The sequence below is a fragment of the Melospiza melodia genome, unplaced genomic scaffold, assembly GCF_035770615.1.
Source record: "Melospiza melodia melodia isolate bMelMel2 unplaced genomic scaffold, bMelMel2.pri scaffold_37, whole genome shotgun sequence".
Lineage (NCBI taxonomy): Eukaryota > Metazoa > Chordata > Aves > Passeriformes > Passerellidae > Melospiza > Melospiza melodia.
In genome coordinates, this window is record NW_026948690.1 from 1,832,285 (window position 1) to 1,854,405 (window position 22,121).

Sequence of the window (22,121 nt, forward strand, 5' to 3'; positions counted from 1 at the left end):
TGGACTTCTCCCCTCCATGGAAACCTAATTTCAGTTACCTTCCCCCAACCAAGAACAGTATATATATTGGGGTTCGGCCCGACTGTCCTTTGAGATCTCCCCAAGACGTGTACCAGCGAGTTTCGGCGGCGGGACCCCGAAGACATCACGTCTTGGTAGCTATACTCCATTCCCTGACCTTCTTTCCTCCCTTTTTTTTTCCTTGTCTTACCCTTCTCTTCCCCGGATCCCTTAACCAAATGCATATTTAGCTGTGGTTATAATCAATAAATTGCACCTTGTTGATTTGTTACTGCAAAACCCCTGTGCCTCTTGTTGGTTATTTTTGCACCCAAAAATCATTCATCACCCGTTTATTTCGGGCGGACCTTCACATAATTGGCGTCACGGACAAGGATTCCAGCAGCCAGTGAGATTTTGCAGGTTTTGTGTAGTTTGTAACCTCTCACAAACTACACACGCCAAAGCCAAATCTCATGCTCGATTGAGCACACAGGCTCCGGAATTGACACAAAAGATTTTTCGGTGCAAAAGCAGGGGAAATTGTTACTGTCATTTCTGTTACTGATTTTACCGGCACGGACACTGACACTGATACTTCTCCTGATCCTGATATTGATGCTGTTACTGATATTGATACTGATACTGATACTGTTGTTGTTGTTGTTGTATTTGAATTGAATCTGAACCTGTTACTGTTGTTTTTGAGGTGAATTTGAACCTGTTACTGTTTTTTACTGCTGTATTTTTTGTACCTGGACTGTCTAAAAGGGAAGGGGCAGACTTGAAGTAATTAAGCAGTGCCTTTTAGACGGATATTGTCCCTTCACCTACACAGGGAGCGAGGGGTGGCCCAGCGAAGGCTGAGTGGCTTTTTCCCTGTTCTAGGTTCTGGTCCCCTCACAAAGAAAACATTTCTGTGTGTATGTGAGTGCGTATCTGTACTGTCTGGGAAGGAAGAGACAAATTTGAAGCAACCTCACAGGGCCTCCCAGACTGATTCTGTCTCTTCAACTACTCAGGGAAGCAAGGGGACAGTGGAAAGGCTGTGTGATTTGTGTAACTTAAGTTAACTCCCTGGTAGCTTTGGTCCCCTCACAAAATGACTAAAAACTTCAGTGCAAAAGGTAAAGCTGAATTTTATGCTCTGCTTGCTAAATACAATGCCACACCTTCTCCGGAGGGAGAAGGATGGGCAAACTGCAATTGGTTTAACTTAGAAAATGTTATTGATAGAATATCTTCTTTGCAACATGAAACAAAATTTAAACTGGGCAAAAATAAAACCATCCTCTGCTCAGTCTTGGGTGCCTGTCTCACAGCAGCCATAGAAACTCGCTTTAAGCGAAAAAGTGAGGAAAATGCTATCATAGACTCCCTCCAAAACTTAGTTGAAGTTTTGCAAAAACAATTGGATGAAGAAAGAAATGTAAATAACTTGTTACGGACTGCCCTGAGAGAGGAACATGTTAAAAATTCACAGAACTCTGATTCCTCAAAAGAAACAGAGGAGAAAGAAACTCCTCACACTAGTCAAAATTGTTCTCAAACAGAATTAACCCTGATGAAAAATTGTGGGAAACACTGCTGTAACAACATAAAACCTCTAATTAAAACAGAATACAACTATATCAATAATGAAGATTTTAGCCCGCACAAAACCACTAAAGAAATCCCGTACACTGCTACTGAATTAACAAAACTTGCAATGCAGTACGGGCTTCTCCCCCAAAAATCTGAAACAGAACACATTTGTCAAGTGTCTCTCACTGGGGGAGATCAGATTCTTTTGTCAGAACAAGAAGCCGGCAGGTGCTGGAGACATGGGGTGTTCCTAACAACAGCAGACAGACGCATCCCATGGTCCCCAAATCAGCACACAGCTCATTGGGCTGAGGGGCTTAACCCCTTGGAAAGGAGAGACCCTTTGGTTGGTACCCTTGACCAACTCCTGGAAAACATTCACAAATCCGGCTGCCTGCAATTGATTCATGAAAATAAATTAATTCCTGGTTTTGAATCTCCAATCCAATCACCTGTAAAGCCTGAAATTATGACCTCTTTAACTCAAAGGCTTCCGGGAACACTTAAACCTACAGCAATTCTCCTTCAGAAAACCATAATAGCTCTGTCTCCTATAGAAAGACCAGATAAACTTCTTAGTAACCAGAATGACCCTTTTGTTCCCCTTTATGACTTGCTGAGAAAAAGAATAAAATGGGATTGGACTTCTTCTCAGAAGGAAACATTGCAATTGCTGATTCTTGAAGTGACAGCTCACCAAGCACTGGACCCTATCTATCCTACAGACCCCTTTCAGGTGGAGTGGGGATTTGCCTCCTCACAACTTTCAGTACACATTTGGCAGCAGGGTCCCGAGGGTCTGACAAAGCCTGTTGGGTTTTATTCCTATGGTTTCAAAGATGCTGAGAATAGGTACACTACCTGGGAAGGGGTGTTTGTGGTTGGCTTGGCTCCCAGGGAGGTGAAGGAGAACTGGGCAATCCAAGAAACTGGGAGCTTGGGTAGCAGCCAAAATAAACCTGCCTCTGTGACTAAAGCAACCCCTCCTCTCTCCCCCACTTCTGCTAACAGAGAGGAACAGGACAATGCCCAGGTTGGGGAACTGTTAACTGTTTGGAGTATTTTCCAAAGTGAGGGACAGAATTACTTTCTTGTCTGTATTAACACCAAGTCCTATGCTATGTTTATATTTGGGTTGCTCCAGGCTGATGCTTTTAAAAGAGGTACAGGAGATAATACTGTTAAAGCAATGCAGGGATGGTTTGGGATTTTCCTAAACCCACAGGAAATTCAATCTGGTAATGTTTCTCACTTTACTGTCAAAAGTGTGCAGGATAGGGCAGAAGGTGAAAAGATTAAATGGACTTCTCACACCTCTTACTATAGATGGGGGGTAAATGAGTGTTCCAAAATCACTGCTTTTTGCCCAACAGCTCCAAGCACAATTCCTTCACTACAGGGAGCAGATGATTTCAAGAACCCAGGGCATTACCCTGGACAACCTGTTTTTGGTGGACCCCCTGCTGCTGTAGGGGAAGTACCACTGCTGTTCAAAACCTCTCTGGCAATTCCATTGTTCTAACCTTTTCTGCCTCTTCGTGGCAGAGTCTGTTGTGTTTACTTTTTCAGAAGAACTCCGAGGGACATGAAGACCTGACAAACCATGATAACACTAGTGATGAACAACAGAAATAATGTTTTTCCTTCCCCTTATGGTAACACCAGGTGATGATATTATACATAACATGTAAATTAATTGAACTTGAATAAATTGGCTGTCACAATTAGAGATTTGACCAAATTACAGCAACTACTGCAGTCATTCTTATTGGCTTTTGCGAACACACCAGAGACTGCTATCAAGCATATTACCAAATTGGGAAAGAGTGAATGTGGATGATCACAAATTGGTAATTGATGCACTTAGTGCTACACAGAACAATGTTTCCTTAGCCCTCAACTGTATCCAGGCACAATTGTGGATGCAATCTGTCTCTGCTGCAATTATAAGAGAGGGCGAGGAAGGCACCTTCCCCACAGAAATTCGGAAAATAATCTGGGACAGTGCCACTGAATTTGAAAGAGAATTCCAATCCTGGTGGAACCTGGTGAACTTTACCTATGATCCCATTTCAAACACAGCCACTGCTTTTGTCCTAACCATACGCAATGCCTCTGTAGATTTGGTCTTCCCTGTTATTGCATTAGGATTAAACCATGATGGAGCTGTTCTCTATCCTACTGAACATAGGGGATGGGCCCGTCAGGTTGATGACAAATGGCAAACTGTTAACCTGGAAACTTGTGTTGTCCGAGAACAACAAGAGTTCATCTGTGAAAGCAATGCAATCATAGATCAAATATTTGTTTAGACGTAGAGCAAAATATCTGTCATTTCAAAATTCGTCCACATGAGGATACCCAGACAGCTCTTATATACATAGGCAATGGCTGTGCATGCTTTAGAACCACCTGTGATTCTGTCTTTGTAGAAGATGTTGTAGTAGATGCAAAGAATCATTCAAATTTTTGTGCTTGTAACTTTACTAAGATAGTAGGATGCGATTTCTCTTATGAAGCTCCAGTTACTTCTCACCACCTACTGCAATCCAACTACATGCTGATCCAGAAGCTGATGCCCACTCCTATCGGAATGATCCTCACCCTCGTGAGACAACTATTGCTCCATCAAGACCTGATTGACATCCTCGAGAAAATCAAGGAGAGCGGACAGAAGAACCTGGTGACTGTTCATCACAACGTGAGACAAATACACCGGGTTATGGAGAGGGTAAAGCAAGATGCTGAGCATAGGTGGTGGGATACTCTCTTTGGGTGGTCACCTACTGCCACAGGTGTTCTGAACAGTGTGTGCCATCCAATTGTTGTTCTTTTGATCCTAGTTACGCTTGGCTTTATCTTGTCAGCAGCCCTATTCATTTTGAATTGGAGAATGATGAAAAAGCTTAAGAGACTGTCAGCTGTAGTCAATGCACACCGCTTAGCTGATGTACTCAATACAATAGATGTCCCCAAAACACTTGATACGAAACGGTTATGAATCAAGCATATGTGCCTTAGAACAACTTCTTAAATATCAAGTATGATTTGCAGAAAGTTACTTTAATTTTTAGAAAATAATTTTAAAAGACGATGATAATATTATGATTTGTTTGTTGTTTTGATTATTTGTGATTTGTTTTAATCATTTTGAAATTGTTAAACAAATGATATTGCTTTCAGTGATGAATATTTTTTGAAATTGTTAAAATTAATCATAATTTTTTGAAATCGTTATAAAAAATAACCACGTGTGAAGTTGTTATGATGATCAATAATAATTATGTTTATGTTTGTTGGTTCCCCTTTTCCCTTTTTCTTTTCCTTCTCTTCCCCTTTTATCCCCTCTCTCCTGTCATCCCTACTTTTCCGGGGTTATGCTACCAACGTGCAACGAGTTTCGAAGACACTCTAGAGCTCTGCTGATGAAGATTCCTCAAGACAATCGTGAGTCACGGGGTCGTGTAGAAGTCCATCCGAAAATCCTTCATTTTTTGCCTCACAATTGTCATGAGAAAAGACTACCGAAGAGTTAAAAGTGCTGAGCCGGTTGGGAAAGAAAGTCTCCTGCTTATCTAGTGTGTTCACAAGTGATGCTTGCAGAACACGCCATGCTGTACTCGAAGGGGGCATGCTGCCCTTTTCTGGACAATTGAACTGGACTTTCTTCCAAACTCCTGAGCTGGCTGGACTGAGCTCTGGGGTGGCTTCCCCCCGCTCCATGAGAAGACCCCTCTTGCCTGTCTTCAACCACCGTGACAGACCAACAGAGATGCGAATCCCCTCATCAAGGAACCAAGAACCCCTCTGGCACCCTATTGACACCCCCATGGCACCCCCATGGCACCCCCCTGGCAACCTCCTTCCAGAGACTGGGACTGTACTCCCTCCCAACTCAGGGAGGGGGAAAACTTAACGTACATGTGAGCATTCAGCCATGAAAACAATGGACTTCTCCCCTCCATGGAAACCTAATTTCAGTTACCTTCCCCCAACCAAGAACAGTATATATATTGGGGTTTCGGCCCGACTGTCCTTTGAGATCTCCCCAAGACGTGTACCAGCGAGTTTCGGCGGCGGGACCCCGAAGACATCACGTCTTGGTAGCTATACCCCATTCCCTGACCTTCTTTCCTCCCTTTTTTTTTCCTTGTCTTACCCTTCTCTTCCCCGGGTCCCTTAACCAAATGCATATTTAGCTGTGGTTATAATCAATAAATTGCACCTTGTTGATTTGTTACTGCAAAACCCCTGTGCCTCTTGTTGGTTATTTTTGCACCCAAAAATCATTCGTCACCCGTTTATTTCGGGTGGACCTTCACAGCCCCCTGTTGCTATGGTCGGTCCCTTGGAAGCTCCATGGAGACCCCATGCCGGGGTGGTTGCCATGGACACCAGCTCAGGCCTGCAGCCACAGCCCGTTGCCATGGCAACCATTGGCAGCCCCATCCCCAGGCTCATGGGATCCCAGAACCACAGAATTGGCTGAGCTGGGAGGGACCCATCAGGATCCTCCAGTCCAACTGCTGGCCCTGCACAGGACACCCCAACAATGCCAGCCTGGGCCTGGCAGCGCTGTCCAAACACTGCTGGAGCTCAGAGACCCCTGGAGCTGGGACCCTTCCCTGGGGAGCCTGGGCAGGGCCCCAGCAGCCTCTGGCCAAAAACCTTTTCCTGACATCCAACCGGAGCCTGCCCCGTCTCAGCTGCAGCCGTTCCCTCCACTCCTGTCCCTGGGTCCCAGAGGGAAGAGGTTCCCACAGCCCCAGCCAGGGACCCGCTCCCAAGGCTGTTGCCACGGCCACCAGGGCTGGGACCAGCTGGGATGCTCGGTTTCCAGGGGCCGGGGTTCAGGAATGGGATTCCCCAATTTTCTGCTCTTGCTAAAACCGCGCTGCCCTCGCTGCCCTCCCATGGAAAGCACAAAGGCAAAGGTCCGGGCTAGGATAAGAACAATTTATTAGGAACACAAACAAGATAAGGGACAAACAGAACTGAAACAATATTGATAACAGAAGGGATAAATTAAACAGTTTACTGGGAAAACCAAAACACAACTAACTGGGTCTTCCTAGCCACAATTTCCCCTGTTTGGAAATGACACCCTTCTTCTCAGGGAGAGAGAGAGAGAGTGTCCCTTTTCTGCATCTGGAAATTCTCTGAGGTGGGAGTGAATGTAATGACACAGCCATGGCAAGACCCTCATGTTTTTCAATGCCACATCATGACACTGGTAGGGGCAGGGAAAGGGACAGGTGTCTTCCCAGCATGGATCATGGGGAACATGGATCTCCAGGGTTCTTCCCAATGTGGGTTCTCCCATGGGGGATGAAGCTGGAGTGGTGGATGAAGCTGTTCCTGCATTTGTGGCATTTGCAGGGATCCCTTACTGGTGGCTCCGTTGGTGTCTGGTCAAGTGAGAGCTACTGGTGAAGCTCTTCCCACACTGGGGACACTCGTAGGGCCTCTCCCCTGTGTGGATGCGCCGGTGCTTGATGAGGTCGAAGTTGTGCTTGAAGCCCTTCCCGCACTCAGGGCAGAGGAAGGGCCTCTCATCTGTGTGAATCCGCTGGTGCTGGAGGAGATTGGAGCTGCTCGGAAACCTCTTCTGACACTGGGGACACTCGTAGGGCTTCTCCCCAGTGTGGATGCGTTGGTGGGTCACAAGGTTGGATCTGTAGCTGAAGCCCTTCCCACACTCCCCACACTTGTGGGGCCATTCCCCGGTGTGGATCATCTGGTGGCTGATCAGGTGGGAGCTCCACCTAAAGCTCTTCCCACACTGCAAGCACTTGTGGGGCTTCTCCCCATCATGAAGCTGCTCATGGACCACCAGCTCTGAACTCTGGCTGTAGCTCTGCCCACCTTCCTGGCTCAGGGTGGCTCTTTCTTCTTCAGAGCACCCTGGGCTGGGTTTGGAGCCCCTCCTCATGGGGGATGTCTGAGGTTTTTCTTCCCTGTTGGATTCCTGTGCGCTAGAATCACTCAAAACGGCCTCTTTCACGAGGTTCTGCCTTGCAGATTTTTCCTCCCTGGTCTCCATCCTCAGTTCCTTCCCTGGGGAAGGAAGGACAAGGACAGGATGGGATTTGCCTCCATGCCAGAGGGAAGGGGAAGGAGATTCCCCCAGTGCATCCCCGACAGGATGGCGTTGGCAGCAGGGTTGTCCTGCAGCCAGGGGCTGTGCTGGGCTGGGAGACAGAGCAGGAGAGAGAAGGATATAGGAACTGACTTCCTCCTCACCTATCTGGGTGTCCTGGGGATCCTTCCTCTTCCTCACAGCCTCCTTCCCCATCCAATCAAAGTTTGGGAATGGGAAATCCTGTTCTGGGAAGAAAACAAAGGGTGCGCACATTGTCTTTTGTACTAGTTTGAAGGCAAACCTGGGGAGGGTCTAAACCAGAATTACAATTTAAAAGAAAATGAAGATCAAGGCAATGATACAGAAACACTGCCTTAAACTGACAGAGTCAGGACATAACCTGACACCCTGTTGTTCAGGGTGGTGGCAGCAGTCACAGTAAATGGTGGTGCAGTCCTGTTGGAGAAATGAACACGATTCTGTCAAAGCAGTGATACTGTAGAAGGGTCTGGTCTTCCTATGGAGGTCCAGTGGTGGTTAGGGAGTTCTTGTCCTCTGGGAATTCAGTAGGCAAGCTGCTCCTGGTGTAGCAAAGTGTCAGCTTATATCCAGGTAGGAATGCTTGGATCCTCCCCCTGGGCGGAGCATCCCACAATGGGAGGATGGAATTTTATCAGTCCTGCAGTGACACTCAATGGCCCATTCACAGGAGATATCTCCCCTGGAGGGCGTTATCAGGGGTGAGTCATGGAAGAGATAAAGAACACTGCCCCACCTGTTTATAACAGTTGCTGAAGGTGGGGATTGAAAACATGCATTTGGTTACATCTTGCATGGCAACCTGAAACAGTGGGGTAATCCCTGCTCAGGGGGTGAACACCACCCCCCTTACCCAAACTGGCTCAGCTGTAAAACCCCCACCCTGGGAAGGCCACACACACAGGGGACAATGTCACACTTAACCCTGCCCCAGGGGTTGGGCTCTTTTTCCTGACATTCCCTTCCTGTCCCCCCTGATGCCAAATTTTGCCCCAAAAGGCGAGAATAACTGCTTAAGAGACTCAGCTTAAGTCAAATAAGCAGGAGGTATTTTATTGCGACGCGTCGGAGAAATCACAAAATGGATTTCTGAGTTTCCCGTAACAAAGGCAAGCCTTTTATACAGTTTTTAGATATAGGATTACATCAGATCATATACATAATCATATCTTTGCATGAATATTCATATGGGGCGTGGTGTAGGCGGAGCGTGGGCAGGGACCCCTCTTTCGAGGATCATCTTGGTGGTCGTTCCGGTTGCCTTCATCATGGGCTGGGGTCTCCTGATGAGTCTTCCTCCTTAAACTTTTGAACTCCTTTCCTAATTTGGCCATTTCCCGGTGTACTTGGCTTGGTCCCCATGGCTTGGCAAGGCTCCTAGGGTCAGTTTGACATTGTTGGCTCTGAACATGCTTAGCCCATCAGTTCCCCTATCCCTATCTCTCTTTCTTGTCATTGTGTTCCATGCTTTAGCCGATTTATTGCTCTATGTGTTTCCTAAATGCTATGCTTTCTTCAAATGCCTCACATTCTATGTTTTAACTCATTATTTCTTGAACGCTATCTGTTTTGGGGCTTCACCCCTTTTCTATCCCATTTGCTTTTCAAGAAAATTCATTTTGGGTTTGGTCTCATTATCACCTTAATTGGGGCAGAGGAATCTCTCTAACACTTTTCTTAACCAGACTCACCAGACTGTGAAATTATTTTGGCACAGTGAGTTTAGGCACTGTTCTCTGACCCCAAGTTCCTTTGACAACAGCATGGTGCCCTCCTCTGAGGAAGTTGTGGTTCTCTCTGGAGGAACTCTTTGAAACTGGGCTGCAGCTTCCTCTGAGTGACTTATGGGAGAACCAATGAGGTAAATCGCCTTTGTGGGCCCGGAGTGTAAAGAAAATATTTTGTTGTCCTTCTATTACAGCGACCTGATGAAGGTCTTCAGGGTGAGAGAAGTGGACGAGAATCTTGGTTCATGATCAGAAGGCTGGATTTATTGATATATGATATATAATACATTATAACTATACTAAAAGGAATAAAGAGAAAAGTTGCAGAGGCTTGCTAAGCTAAGAATAGAAAGAAGAGAATGAATAACAAAGTTCTGTGTCCAGCAGAAAGCAAGGACCAACTCTCCCGTGAGTGGTCAGCAAATCCAAACACTCACAGAAGGCCAATCACAGATGCTCCTGTTACATTTCACATCAGCAGATAATTATTGTTTGCATTTTTCTTCTGGGGCCCCAGCTTCCCAGAAAGGACAAATCCTAAAAGAGAGGATTTTATGAAAAAAATGTCTGCGACATCCTTCCTTGAAATGTTTTTTAAAATCACAGGAGGAAAGGGAGCAAATGATACCAGCGAGACTGACAAGGTTCATTCACCCCATGGTGAGGAACACAAGGCTGCTAAAAGTCCTACAAGAAGCTCAGCTCAAGTAGCTAAATTCCCAAATAACTCCTGAATTCCCAGGCTTGAGTGCTTTGCGAAATGTGAGAATCATTTTTCTCTTCATCCCTGTCACCTTTGTGACAGCTACAAAGAGTTTCCTTTCCTTTTTATGATATCTGTGTTGGGCTGAATTTACACTTTTATCAGAATGTGCTAGAAGCTGAGCTGGAGCTGTGCAGGAACCAGTGGAACTTGGAATTGCCACAAAATTGCTTGTACTGTCAGTTTATTAATGTTTGGGATTTGTTTGCGTTTTCATCACATCTGACTTGTGGGAAAATCAAATATTCATCAAAGTGATTTATGCACAGTCAAGTTTGATTTCTGCCAAATTATTTTGTCCAGTGCCCAAGGGATGTTTGAGGGGTCTCTGTGCCTCTCACCCTGGAGGATGCTTGGCAGGGGTTTGGGGGGGTTGTCCCTGTCCCTGTCACCCCAGGCCATTCCCCAGGGGGTCTCCATCATTGTCACCCCAGAGAATGCCTGGAGGGTCACCCTCCCTCTCACCCCTGTGCCAGGGGGTACTCAGGGCAGTCTCTGTCCCTCTCAGCCCAGGGGATGCTCGGGGGTCTCTGTCCCCTCACCCTGGGGGATGCTCGGGGGGTCTCCATCCCTCTGGCCTCAGGCAATGCCTGTGCAGGGCTGGGGACCAGGGGCTCTGTGTCCCTCTCACCGCTGAGGGTGCTCGGGCCTGGGGGGGCTCTCTGACCTTCTCACACCTGGGGAGGCCGGGGGGGTCTCTGTCCCTCTCAGCCCTGCTGTGACCCCACCCAAACATCATCGGGCTCAGAGGGACAGAGACACCCCAAACCCCCAGAAGGGCTGAACCTGGGATTTGGTTTGGGGCTGAGGGTTTAGGAAGGGGCTGGAATTGGGGCTGGGCTTGGAGTTGGGGCTGAGATTTGGATTAGAGCTGGGCTTGGGGTTAAGGCTGGACATGGGATTGGCTTTAGGGCTGGGGTTGGGATTGGGTCTGGGGCTAGACAAGTCTGGCACTGGGATGTGATTAAATACAGAACTGTGAGTGTGTCTAAACATGGAGTGAGATAGAGACCAGGATCAGGGCCAGGTTTGGGACTGAGCTCACCCAGGGCAGGACAGGGGGGATGTCACTGCAGGATGTCCCTGGCGTTGTCCCAGCCCTCCTCAGGCACCTCCAAACATGGGGAGCAGCTGGGTGCTCCAAGATCCAGGTGCTCCCACACTGCCCCTCAGTACCAGGCGAGCATTCCCTGAGGGCAGCCCTGACTGTGACCACTGGGGCTCTGGGATCAGCCCTCACATCCCTGTGGGAGCAGCAGCAGACAGGATGAGAGATTCCCTCCCCCGTTTTTCCTGTGGAAGGGTGAAGCCCAGCTGCCCTTTTCTTCTGGTGCCTCCTCCTCTCCTCAGCTGAGGATGTCAAACTCCCCAGGAGCAGGAAAATCCCCATTCCCTCTTTCCTTGTGGCTGCAGCCTGGAACATCCACCCAGAATGAAGGACTTTCTGACAGCCCTGCTGAATGACACTGGCAAGAGGTTTGTGAGAAGGGGAAGAAATTGTATTTTGATAGTAAATAAAAGGTGCAAAATTATTGCTTTCTGTTATATTCCTTTTCAGTCAGTTCTGGTCTGTTTTCAGAGTGCCACCTTCTCAGCTGACTGTGTTCGTGCCCTCTTTTCTCTCCTGCCTCTCTTTGCCTGCTCTGTTTCTCTCTCAGTGTCTCCCTTGACCCAGGGATGCTCACACCAAAGACCGTGCCCGGATTTAATTCCCAATTCAAAAGCTACAACAACCATGGGGGAAGTTATGAAGGCTCGCAGTGAAATGCCACTGTAAGATCTTGTTCCACTTGGCTTTTGGCTCCTTCTTGGCAGCTTTGCCCTCAAGGGCAGGAACATCTTTTCATAGCTGAGAACTGGAATTCCAGACCCTGGCAGTGTGTGCCGTGGATCCCAGAGGGGCATTCCCGAGGCTCCCAGGGTGCTGCTCCTGCCGTGCCTCCCAAGGGGAGAAGATTCAGCAGCTCTGTGGGCTCCCAGAGCACACAGCAAAGTTGGCTTTGATGGACATTTTCCAGGGACTGGGGTGGGAAGGGACCCTGTCCATGGATTACGACCCCGCGAGGGAGAGACGCCTCTGCCGCACTGAAGGAGGGAATGAGAGCGTGGGAAAGCAACCGACGATTACTGAGCGTGGACTGAACGGAACAAGAAATGGGGAGGAGAAAGGGAGAGAAAGAAATCAGGAAGAGGTCTCAAAGAGAGAAAGAAAAAGGAAAGAGGTCTCAGAGAACAGAAAGAAACACGAAAAGGCTCCCGCCCGGACTCCGCAGCTCCCAGGAACACCCGCAGGGCGTAGCGCCTTTTACAATTCCAGCCAATCAGAGGACGCGGTAAACAATTTCCAGCCAACCAGAGCTTTTCTCGCCGATGACTCACCGGTTGCCAGGCGGGCCCGCAGAGCCCCGCGGCCCCCGAGCGGAATTTGGGGCTCGGGCCGGGGGACGGATCCGCCCCGGGGGGGTCCCCGAGCCCCTGCCCAGCCCTGGGGCCGGTCGGGGGCTCCCCCAGCCAGCAGCCGGTGCTGCGGGGCCGCGGGGCAGAGCGGTGGGAAAGGGGGGTCCGGGCTGGGAGCGGAGGAAATGCGGGAGGAAGAGGAGGGAGAGGAGGAGCAGGAGCAGGAGCGGGAGAATCGCGGCGCTCGCAGCGCCCGCACGCCGAGCCTGCAGCGCCCCCTGCCCCGGGAGCATCGCCCCCAGCCCCGAGCCGCAGGGGAGGGCGGAGGCCGAGCTCGCCCCGGCTCCAGCCAGGGGTCTCCGGGAGGATTTTTTGGAGAGTGTTCGGAGCCGGCAGATCCCGGACTCGAGCCCCGGGTATCTCCGGGCTCCCCAAGAGGAGCTTTTTCGGGGGCAGAGGAGCCGCGATCGCCCCTCGGAGGGTCCCGGGGGTCCACGTGGGGATGGCCCGGTACCGACGGGGCGGGACATTGGTTTTGGGGATCCCCGTGAGAGCCGGGGCTGTGGAACGGGGGACCCCCGGGGCGGGGAGAGGGGAAGGGGCGATACCGGAGCTGGGGGACCCCCGGCAGCCCGGAGATGAGGCGGGGACGGGACCCCCTGACCCTGACAGGGGTGTCCTGGGGTGACTTCATGATGCTCGTACCCCATCGGTCTGTTTAGCCCAGAAATGAGTTCTGCACCTTTAAGGCTGATTCTGAGAGCGAAGGGGAGGAGGAAGAAGCTGCAGTTTGTTTTCAGAAACTGCACTCACTCCTCTACATTCCAGCTGCTGGATGGACAGACAGCAGGACAGAGCTGTCCTTTGCTTTTAGTTAGTTTTTAGCTCGCTGAGGCAGAGAAGTTCCCTGGACTGTGGTTTTTCTTTTTCTTTGGAGCTGTTTAAATCTGCTCTGCACTGAACAGCCAGAACACCACGGGCAGCTTGCACCTGTGGCCCACCTGGCTGAGCCTGGGCCACAGCATTTCCAGTGCTGGAAGGACTGATAAGAGACTGATAAGAGATTGAGTGTGCGGAGCTACAACCCAAGGAGGAACTTTCAGAGTTTGTCATATATTTTGGAGCAACAAGAGGTTTTTTTGCTTAATATTGTTCAATTTTTGTGCTGGTAAATGCTTTTCCTGTAAAGTAACTTTTTTTTCCACTTTCCTCTAAGGAAATATTTTCCCAAACTGGCTGAGGGTGGGGCTGCTGAATCAGCATTCTAGAGGAAACTCCTTTTGGACGGTTTCAACCAAATTTGCCCTAATCCAGGACAAGGTGGTAGAAAGAAGGGGGAACCCCAAGTGGCTGGATTGAGGGGAGGCTGGAGAGGGGGACCTTGGGACCCCAGAACCTCCCAGAATCCAAAAGCAGGACCCTGGAGAGGGGGGATCCCCAGGACCCATGGGATCCCCACAAGCCCTGAGATGGGGGACCAACCATAACCCAAGAGGGATGAGACTGGAAATGGGAAACTTCTGGTGTCTTTTTTTAATTTACTCTTTATTTTGGGACATCAGGTGACTTATAGAAATGGACACGGGTGGGAGGAATCCCCAACCAAAGGCATTCACACCTTGTTTTTCCCCAAACCAGGATTTTCCCCAAACCTTCCCACCGTAACATCCCCTCTGTCGCACTCTGGGTGAGCTCAAACCCAAACCCTGATCCTGGTCTCAATCTCACTCCACGTTTAGACACACTCACAGTTCTGTATTTAATCTCATCCCAGTTTCAGACTCATCTATCCCAAGACCCAACCCCAACCCCAGCCCTAAAGCCAATCCCATGTCTAGCCTTAACCCCAAGCCCAGCTCTAATCCAAACCTCAGCCCCAACTCCAATCCCAGCCCCAATTCCAGCCCCTTCCTAAACCCTCAGCCCCAAACCAAATCCCAGGTTCAGCCCTTCTGGGGGTTTGGGGGTGTCTCTGTCCCTCTGAGCCCGATGATGTTTGGGTGGGGTCACAGCAGGGCTGAGAGGGACAGAGACCCCCCCGGCCTCCCCAGGTGTGAGAAGGTCGGAGAGCCCCCCCAGGCCCGAGCACCCTCAGCGGAGAGAGGGACACAGAGTCCCTGGTCCCCAGCCCTGCACAGGCATTGCCTGAGGCCAGAGGGATGGAGACCCCCGAGCATCCCCCAGGGTGAGGGGACAGAGACCCCCGAGCATCCCCTGGGCTGAGAGTGACAGAGACTGCCCTGAGTACCCCCTGGCACAGGGGTGAGAGGGAGGGAGACCCTCCAGGCATTCTCTGGGGTGACAATGATGGAGACCCCCTGGGGAATGGCCTGGGGTGACAGGGACAGGGAAACCCCCCCCAAGCATCTCCCAGGGCAAGAGGAACTGAGGCTTCACTAGCATCCCCTGGGCACCAGACAAACTACTGTTGTTTCTTGTCAGAAATCAATATTGACCGTAGATAAAATGCCTTGAATTTATTCTTCCCACAAGTCACTTGTGATGGAAAGGCAAATAAATCCCAAAATTTTATAAACTTATAATAGAAGCTATTTTGTGGCAAATCAAAATTCCTTTGGTCCTGCACAGCTCCAGCTCAGCTGCTGGCACATTCTAAAAAAAGAAAAGTGGAAAATAGGCCCAATATGGATTATGAAAATGAAGGGGAAGCTATGCGTAGCTGTCACAAAGGTGACAGGTACAAAGAGAAAAATTATTCTAACATTTGGCAAAGTCCCCCAGCCTGTGAAACAGACCTCCCCTGGAGGGGGCCAAGTGTGTCATTGTCCCCTGTGTGTGTGGCCTTTTCAGGGTGGGGGTTTTACAGCTGAGCCAGTTTGGGTAAGGGGGGTGGTGTTCACCCCCTGAGCAGGGATTACCCCACTGTTTCAGGCTGCCATGCAAGATGTAACCAAATGCATGTTTTCAATCCCCATGTTCATCAACTGCTATAAACAGGTGGGGCAGTGTTCTTTATCTCTTCCATGACTCACCCCTGATAACGCCCTCCAGGGGAGATATCTCCTGTGAATGGGCCATTGAGTGTCACTGCAGGACTGATAAAATTCCATCCTCCCATTGTGGGATGCTCCGCCCAGGGGGAGGATCCAAGCATTCCTACCTGGATATAAGCTGACACTTTGCTACACCAGGAGCAGCTTGCCTACTGAATTCCCAGAGGACAAGAACTCCCTAACCACCACTGGACCTCCATAGGAAGACCAGACCCTTCTACAGGATCACTGCTTCGACAGAATCACCTTCATCACTCCAACAGGACTGCAGCCACCATTTACTGTGACTGCTGCCACCACCCTGAACAACAGGGTGTCAGGTTATATCCTGACTCGATCAGTTTAAGGCAGTGTTTCTGTATCATTGCCTAGATCCCTATTTTGTTACTGAATTGGAATTCTGGCTTAGACTCTTCCTCAGGTTTGCCTTTAAACCAGTACAAAGCTCATTGTGCTCAACCCTTGTTTTCCTCCCTTGTTTTAGGAATATCCCGTTCCTAAAACTTGGCCAGATGGCAGAAGACACCTCAAGGAAGATGAGGATGCCCCAGGACACCCAGGCAGGTGAGGAGGAAGTCAGTGCCCCTTTCCCCCTCTCTCCTACTCCATCTCCCGGCCCAGAAAATCCCCTCGCTGCAGGACGTCCCTGCTGCCAATGCCATCCTGCTGGGAATGCACTGGGGGGATCTCCTTCCCCTTCCCTCTGGCACGGAGGGAAATCCCATCCTGTGCTTGTCCTTACTCTACCAGAGAAGGAGCTGAGGATCAAGATCAGGGACGACAAATCCCCACAGCAGAACCACATGGAAGAGACCGGTTTGAGTGGCTCCATGGGAAAAGAATCCAATGGGGAGGAAAAGCCCTGGAGATCCCCCATGAGGAGGAGGGGCTCCAAACCCAACCCAGGGTTCTCTGAGGAGGAAAGACCCACCCTGAGCCAGGAAGGTGGACAGAGCTTCAGCCAGAACTCAGAGCTGGTAGTCCATGGGCAGTTTCATGATGGGCAGAAGCCCCACAAGTGTTTGGAGTGTGGGAACAGCTTCAGGCAGAGCAGCACCCTGATCAGCCACCAGAGGATCCACGCTGGGGAATGGCCCTATGAGTGTGGGGAATGTGGGAAGGGCTTCAGCTCCAGCTCTGCCCTTGTCATACACCAGCGCATCCACACTGGGGAGAAGCCCTACGAGTGTCCCCAGTGTCAGAAGAGGTTTCAGAGCAGCTCCAGTCTCCTCCGGCATAAGCGGATTCACACGGATGAGAGGCCCTTGCGCTGCCCTGAGTGCAGGAAGGGCTTCAAGCACAACTCCAACCTCATCAGGCACCGGCACATCCACACTGGGGAGAGGGAGAGGCCCTACGAGTGTCCCCAGTGTGGGAAAAGCTTCACCCAGATCTCTGTCTTAACCAGACACCAATGGAGGCACCTGTAAGGGAAGCTCTGCCAATGTCCCAATGCAGGAGGACTTTTGTGCAGTGCCCCAACTTCATCCATAGCTGGAGGATCCATGTTGGGAAGAGCCCTGGTGATCCATTTTTCCTTCTGATCCATGCTAGGAAGACACCTGTCCCTTTTCCTGCCTCTGCCAATGACATGATGTGGGATGGAAGAACATGAGGGTCTGGCAATGACAGTCTCATTACATTCACTCCCACCTCAGGTCATTGCCAGGGACAGGAAAGGGACACTCTGTCTCTCTCTCTCTCTGTCCCTGAGGAGAAGGGTGTCCTTTCCAGGCAGGAGGAAATATGCGGCCAGGAAGACCCAGTAAGTTGTGTTTTAGTTTTCCCTGTAAACAGTTTTATTTATACACTCTGTTATCAAAATTGTTTCTGTTCCATTTGTTCCTTATCTCATTGTTGTTCTCAATAAATTGTTCTTATCCCAGCCCGGGATCTTTGCCTTTTGCGCTTTCCATGGGAGGCAGCGAGGGCAGCGCGGTTTTAGCAGGGCCAGGAAATTGGGGAATCCCATTCCTGAACCCCGGCCCATGGAAACTGAGCATCCCAGCTGGTCCCAGCCCTGGTGGCCATGACAACAGCCTTGGGAGCGGGTCCCTGGCTGGGGCTGTGGGAACCTCTTCCCTCTGGTGCCCAGGGACAGGAGTGGAGGGAACGGCTGCACCTGAGTCGGAGCAGGCTCCGGTTGGATGTCAGGAAAAGGTTTTTGCCCAGAGGCTGCTGGGGCCCTGCCCAGGCTCCCCAGGGAAGGGTCCCAGCTCCAGGGCTCTCTGAGCTGCAGCAGCGTTTGGACAGCGCTGCCAGGCCCAGGCTGGCATTGTTGGGGTGTCCTGTGCAGGGCCAGCAGTTGGACTGGAGGATCCTGATGGGTCCCTCCCAGCTCAGCCAATTCTGTGGTTCTGGGATCCCATGAGCCTGGGGATGAGGCTGCCAATGGTTGCCATGGCAACAGGCTCTGGCTGCAGGCCTGAGCTGGTGTCCATGGCAACCACCCCTGGCATGGGGTCTCCATGGAGCTGCCAAGGGACTGACCATAGCAACAGGGGGCTGGGGATGGTTGCCACGGAAACTGATCATAGCAACAGGGGGCTGAGGATGGTTGCCATGGAAACTGATCATAGCAACAGGGGGCTGGGGATGGTTGCCATGGAAACTGACCATAACAACAGGGTCCTGGTGATGGTTGCCTGCTAAGGATCACATTTGTCACAGGCACTCAGAGGGGTTCCGTGGGGACTTTCCAAGAGTCTCCAGGCTCTTCCAGAGCTGGAATGTCACAGGCACAGACAGGGGCTCCATGGAGACCTCCCTGGGCTTTCTTGGGATGGTAAAGAGCCTTGTGGTCAGAGGCAGTCACAGCCATTCCATGGTGACATCCCAGGGGACCTTGTGATGCAAAGGCATCGATCTGTCACAGGCGCTCACGGGGGCTCCACGGTGACATCCCAGGAGTCTCCAGGCTGCCAAAGAGCTGGGGTGTCCCAGAAACTCACAGGGGTTCCTGTCATGGGCACAGTGGGAGCTTCAGGCAAAACCTTTATTTCTTTTTTGGAGAAACTCCTGCTGAGACATGAGATGGAGAAATCACATACTGCAGGCACCATGGATCCTCAAACCCCTGCAGGGCCCCTAGACTTCTAAAATTCCTTCTAAGAGAGGAGACTGGGAGCAGTTGCATCCAATCCCATCTCCAGACTTTGTCAAAGGTGTTAAAGATTAGACACGTGGAATTGAACTTTAATGCAATTTTCCCCCCAGGGTTAAAGATTGAATACCAGATAAATTTATATAAATACAGCTCTGATTTTTTCTGATCATTATTAGACAGAATGGTTCATTCCCACCACAAAGTAAATTAAAAAAGGGAGTTTTTGTTACAGTCTGAGGTGGTCTGCACACAACCTTCCCCCAGAGTTTCTTGTGCCAATGGGTAGGAACCATGAGAGCACCAGCACATAGACACAGACAGACACACACACAGACACACATACACACAGACACACACACACAGAGAAATGCTGAAAGTGTCCAGGGGCCAAAGACAAAAACAAAGGAGAGTCCAGGGTACAAATACAGGGAAAGAGGGTGCAGAGTAGAGCACCGGGGATCCAATGCTCTGAGGGTTCAGGGGCGGTACACATGGAAGGGACCAATAGTAAATGCCAGTGTGGATGGGTAGGGTTACACAGCAGTGGGAAAACAGGGAAGGGAGAACTCACCAGAACATGAACATATAAGAGTTAAAGGGGTAGAGAAGGCCAAGGGAGAGTACAGAACTGGGACAAATTAACATAGTGCTGCAGAGCACCATGGGGAAGCCTCTTTCCTCGCCCTGAGTTGTGAGGAATGCCCAGAGCCTACAGTGTGTCTCTCCAGGGCATTTCTGCTGGCTTTTCCCTGGTAGGCTCACAGGTTTGCACAGTTGTGCAGTGTCACAATGATCTCCTTGGTTCTGCATTCCTGCTGTGGCTGCTGTGTAACAATGGACCTGTGATACCATGAGGCTCCATAGTGTCACCATAGTCCCTTTGGTTGCACAAGGCCCTGCTGGGACATGATGGACCCTTGGTTCCATGAGGGGCCTGGGCTCCCACAGCCCCTCACAGGGCCTTAAGGCATCTCCGAGTTCCCCATTGCCCCTCATGGCCTCTCAAGGCCCTTCATGACACCTCATGACTGATGGCCCCTCACAGCCCCTCACAGCCCCTCTCAGCCTCAGGCTTGGGGCTCCACCCAAGGCAGGAGAACAGGTTGGGCCCTACTTGTTCTGCTTTCATTTCAGTCCCTTCACAGCCACAAGTGCAGAAAGGCTGAAATGGAGCCTTTCCCCGGCGTTTCCCTCAGGGTTAACTGCGGGCTGAAGCTCTGTGCTGGCCCCGGCCCCAGTGCCACCATCCCTGCAGCCGCCAGGCCTTTGCTGTTCCCCCGTGTCCGGTCCCTGTCCCCGAGTCCCGCCCGGCTCTGGCAGCAGCAGCAATGGCAGCGCAGGGGGCGCCGGCCCGGCCCAGCCGGGGCTCCCGGCCAGGAGCAGCAGCAGCGCCGGCCCCTTCCCGCCTGCTCCTGCCTCGGCTCCCGAGGGCTTTTCCCAGCTCAATTCTGGAGCAGAGCAACCAGCACCCACACACAGCCCTGACTGCTCAGGGCCTGCCTGTGTTGCCCCGAGTAAGCCCTCAAAGGAAGAAAGGATCGGGTTCCAGCGCTGTTTTCAACACTCTTTTACTCACCCTGAGGTGACAGGAGGAGGCTGCTGGTGCCTTTGCCTTGGGAATTGCAGATCATGGCTGCTCTTGGCGCTCTTCTGCTTGCCACCTGAACTTTATCCATAAAAATGCAAGTGCCTCTTTCAGTTGGTTCTACCCACGGTGCTTTCATGACAGTGAAGTCAGTATTTTTGTCACAGGCATAAAGATCATCAGATACTGGAATGCCCACCAGCCCCTGAACACTAAGATGAGGGGAATTAAAGCCACACAGGCCACATTTGCAGAACTCAAACACAGCCCTGTTGCTGGCGTTGTTGAAATAGAATAAACTGACAGAGGCTGTCACAGAATTTGCCTCCATAATGTGGAATTAAATTTAAAAATCCATCAGGAGAAACAGAAATCAGAACTTCTCAACTCGCTTCATTTCTCCTTCCCAGCAGCAGGAAGCGGAGATGCCCAGAGGTGTTTTGCACTGCTGCTGCCGCCAGTTTGAGCCCAGGCTCTGCCCAGTCCCAGCGGGAACCTGAGCCCAGCCCAGGGAGCTCAGCGCACATGGGGCCAGGCCCAGAGCCCCGGGCACGGCCGCCCATTGCGGGGCAGTGGCGCAGACGGAATGTCCTGCGGCCCAAACCTCCTGCTCCTGCCACACAGCGCCAGCCTTCTCCCCCTCCTCCTCCTCTCCCAGCATGGCACAATTTCCAGCTCGGAGGAGGCTGCCCCAGAGAGGGCTCCGGCTCCTGTTCAAGCCTGAATGTCCCTGCAGAGGAACAGGGCATCTTTCAGGCACTTCCACAAGCTCAGGCTTCTCACTTCATGGCGAATCTGGGATGCAAATGGCCTTGCTAAGAAAACCAAAAGCCAAAATGTATTAATAATTATTAGAAAAAAATCCCCTTTCTTCCAGGCAAAATTCACCAAGTCATTCTCTGCATTTCTCCTTTTCAGATTGTTTCAGTTGGCTGTTCTGACAGGTCCATCTTGTTCTGGTGCTTATCATGAACTGATTGTGCTCTTGATTTATGCACCAAGGCACCAGATGTGGAATCATCCACACTGAATTCAGAAACAAACTCCCTCTGTCAGAGCATTTTCACATCCCAGATAATTTTCAAGATGTCCAGTGACAGGTTGGAATGATCATCACAACACTCTCCACTTGTGGCTGCAGGCTCTGCAGATTCTTTCTCTGCATTCAGCCAGGCTTGTATTCCCTAACAATTCTTTGTACCAGCTCCTGTTTTCTTAGCCTGGAACAGGAACAATGAAAACCTTACCCATAGCACAACTCCCCAGTCCACCAGGAAAAGAAAGGACAAGTTGTCAAGTTCTCCAAACCTTTGTCCTGCTTTGCTGCAATAGTCCTGCTGCAGGCACAGTGTGGAAAGCCAAGAGAAGCCGCAGTTGGTGGCACATCTTGTGACAGGAGCTTGACCTCATTCTCCAGGAAATGTTTTTGAAAAGGGCAGACAGGACTATGGAGAAGATTCCTGGAAAACTGAAACAGCTTTCCAGAAGTGAAATGAAAATAGAAAGAAATCATCTGAAATGTTTTCCTCAGTTTATTTCTGTTTTCCCCTTTTCCATCTTGCACTACTTCTCCATGCCATGAGTTCTAAATGCATCTCACCTCTAAGATCAATGACTTAGCGAGTTTTAGACACTCTAAAATACCATGAGCTGCAGGAGGTTTGCCTTCCCCTGTTTTTGTTGGAAAGCAATGCTGGAGCCACAAGTGCAGCGCTTGGGTCGGGCACGAATTCCAATTCAATAACAAAATAAGGATCAAGGCAATGATACAGAAACACTGCCTTAAACTGACAGAGTCAGGATATAACCTGACACCCTGCTGGG

General features: G+C 50.4%; 1 pseudogene; it reads right to left on the reverse strand.

The window, feature by feature from the left end:
• Positions 1-7,111: 7,111 nt before the first annotated feature.
• Positions 7,112-22,121, reverse strand: part of LOC134434454 (zinc finger protein 391-like) — a 113,453-nt pseudogene continuing 98,443 nt past the window's right edge.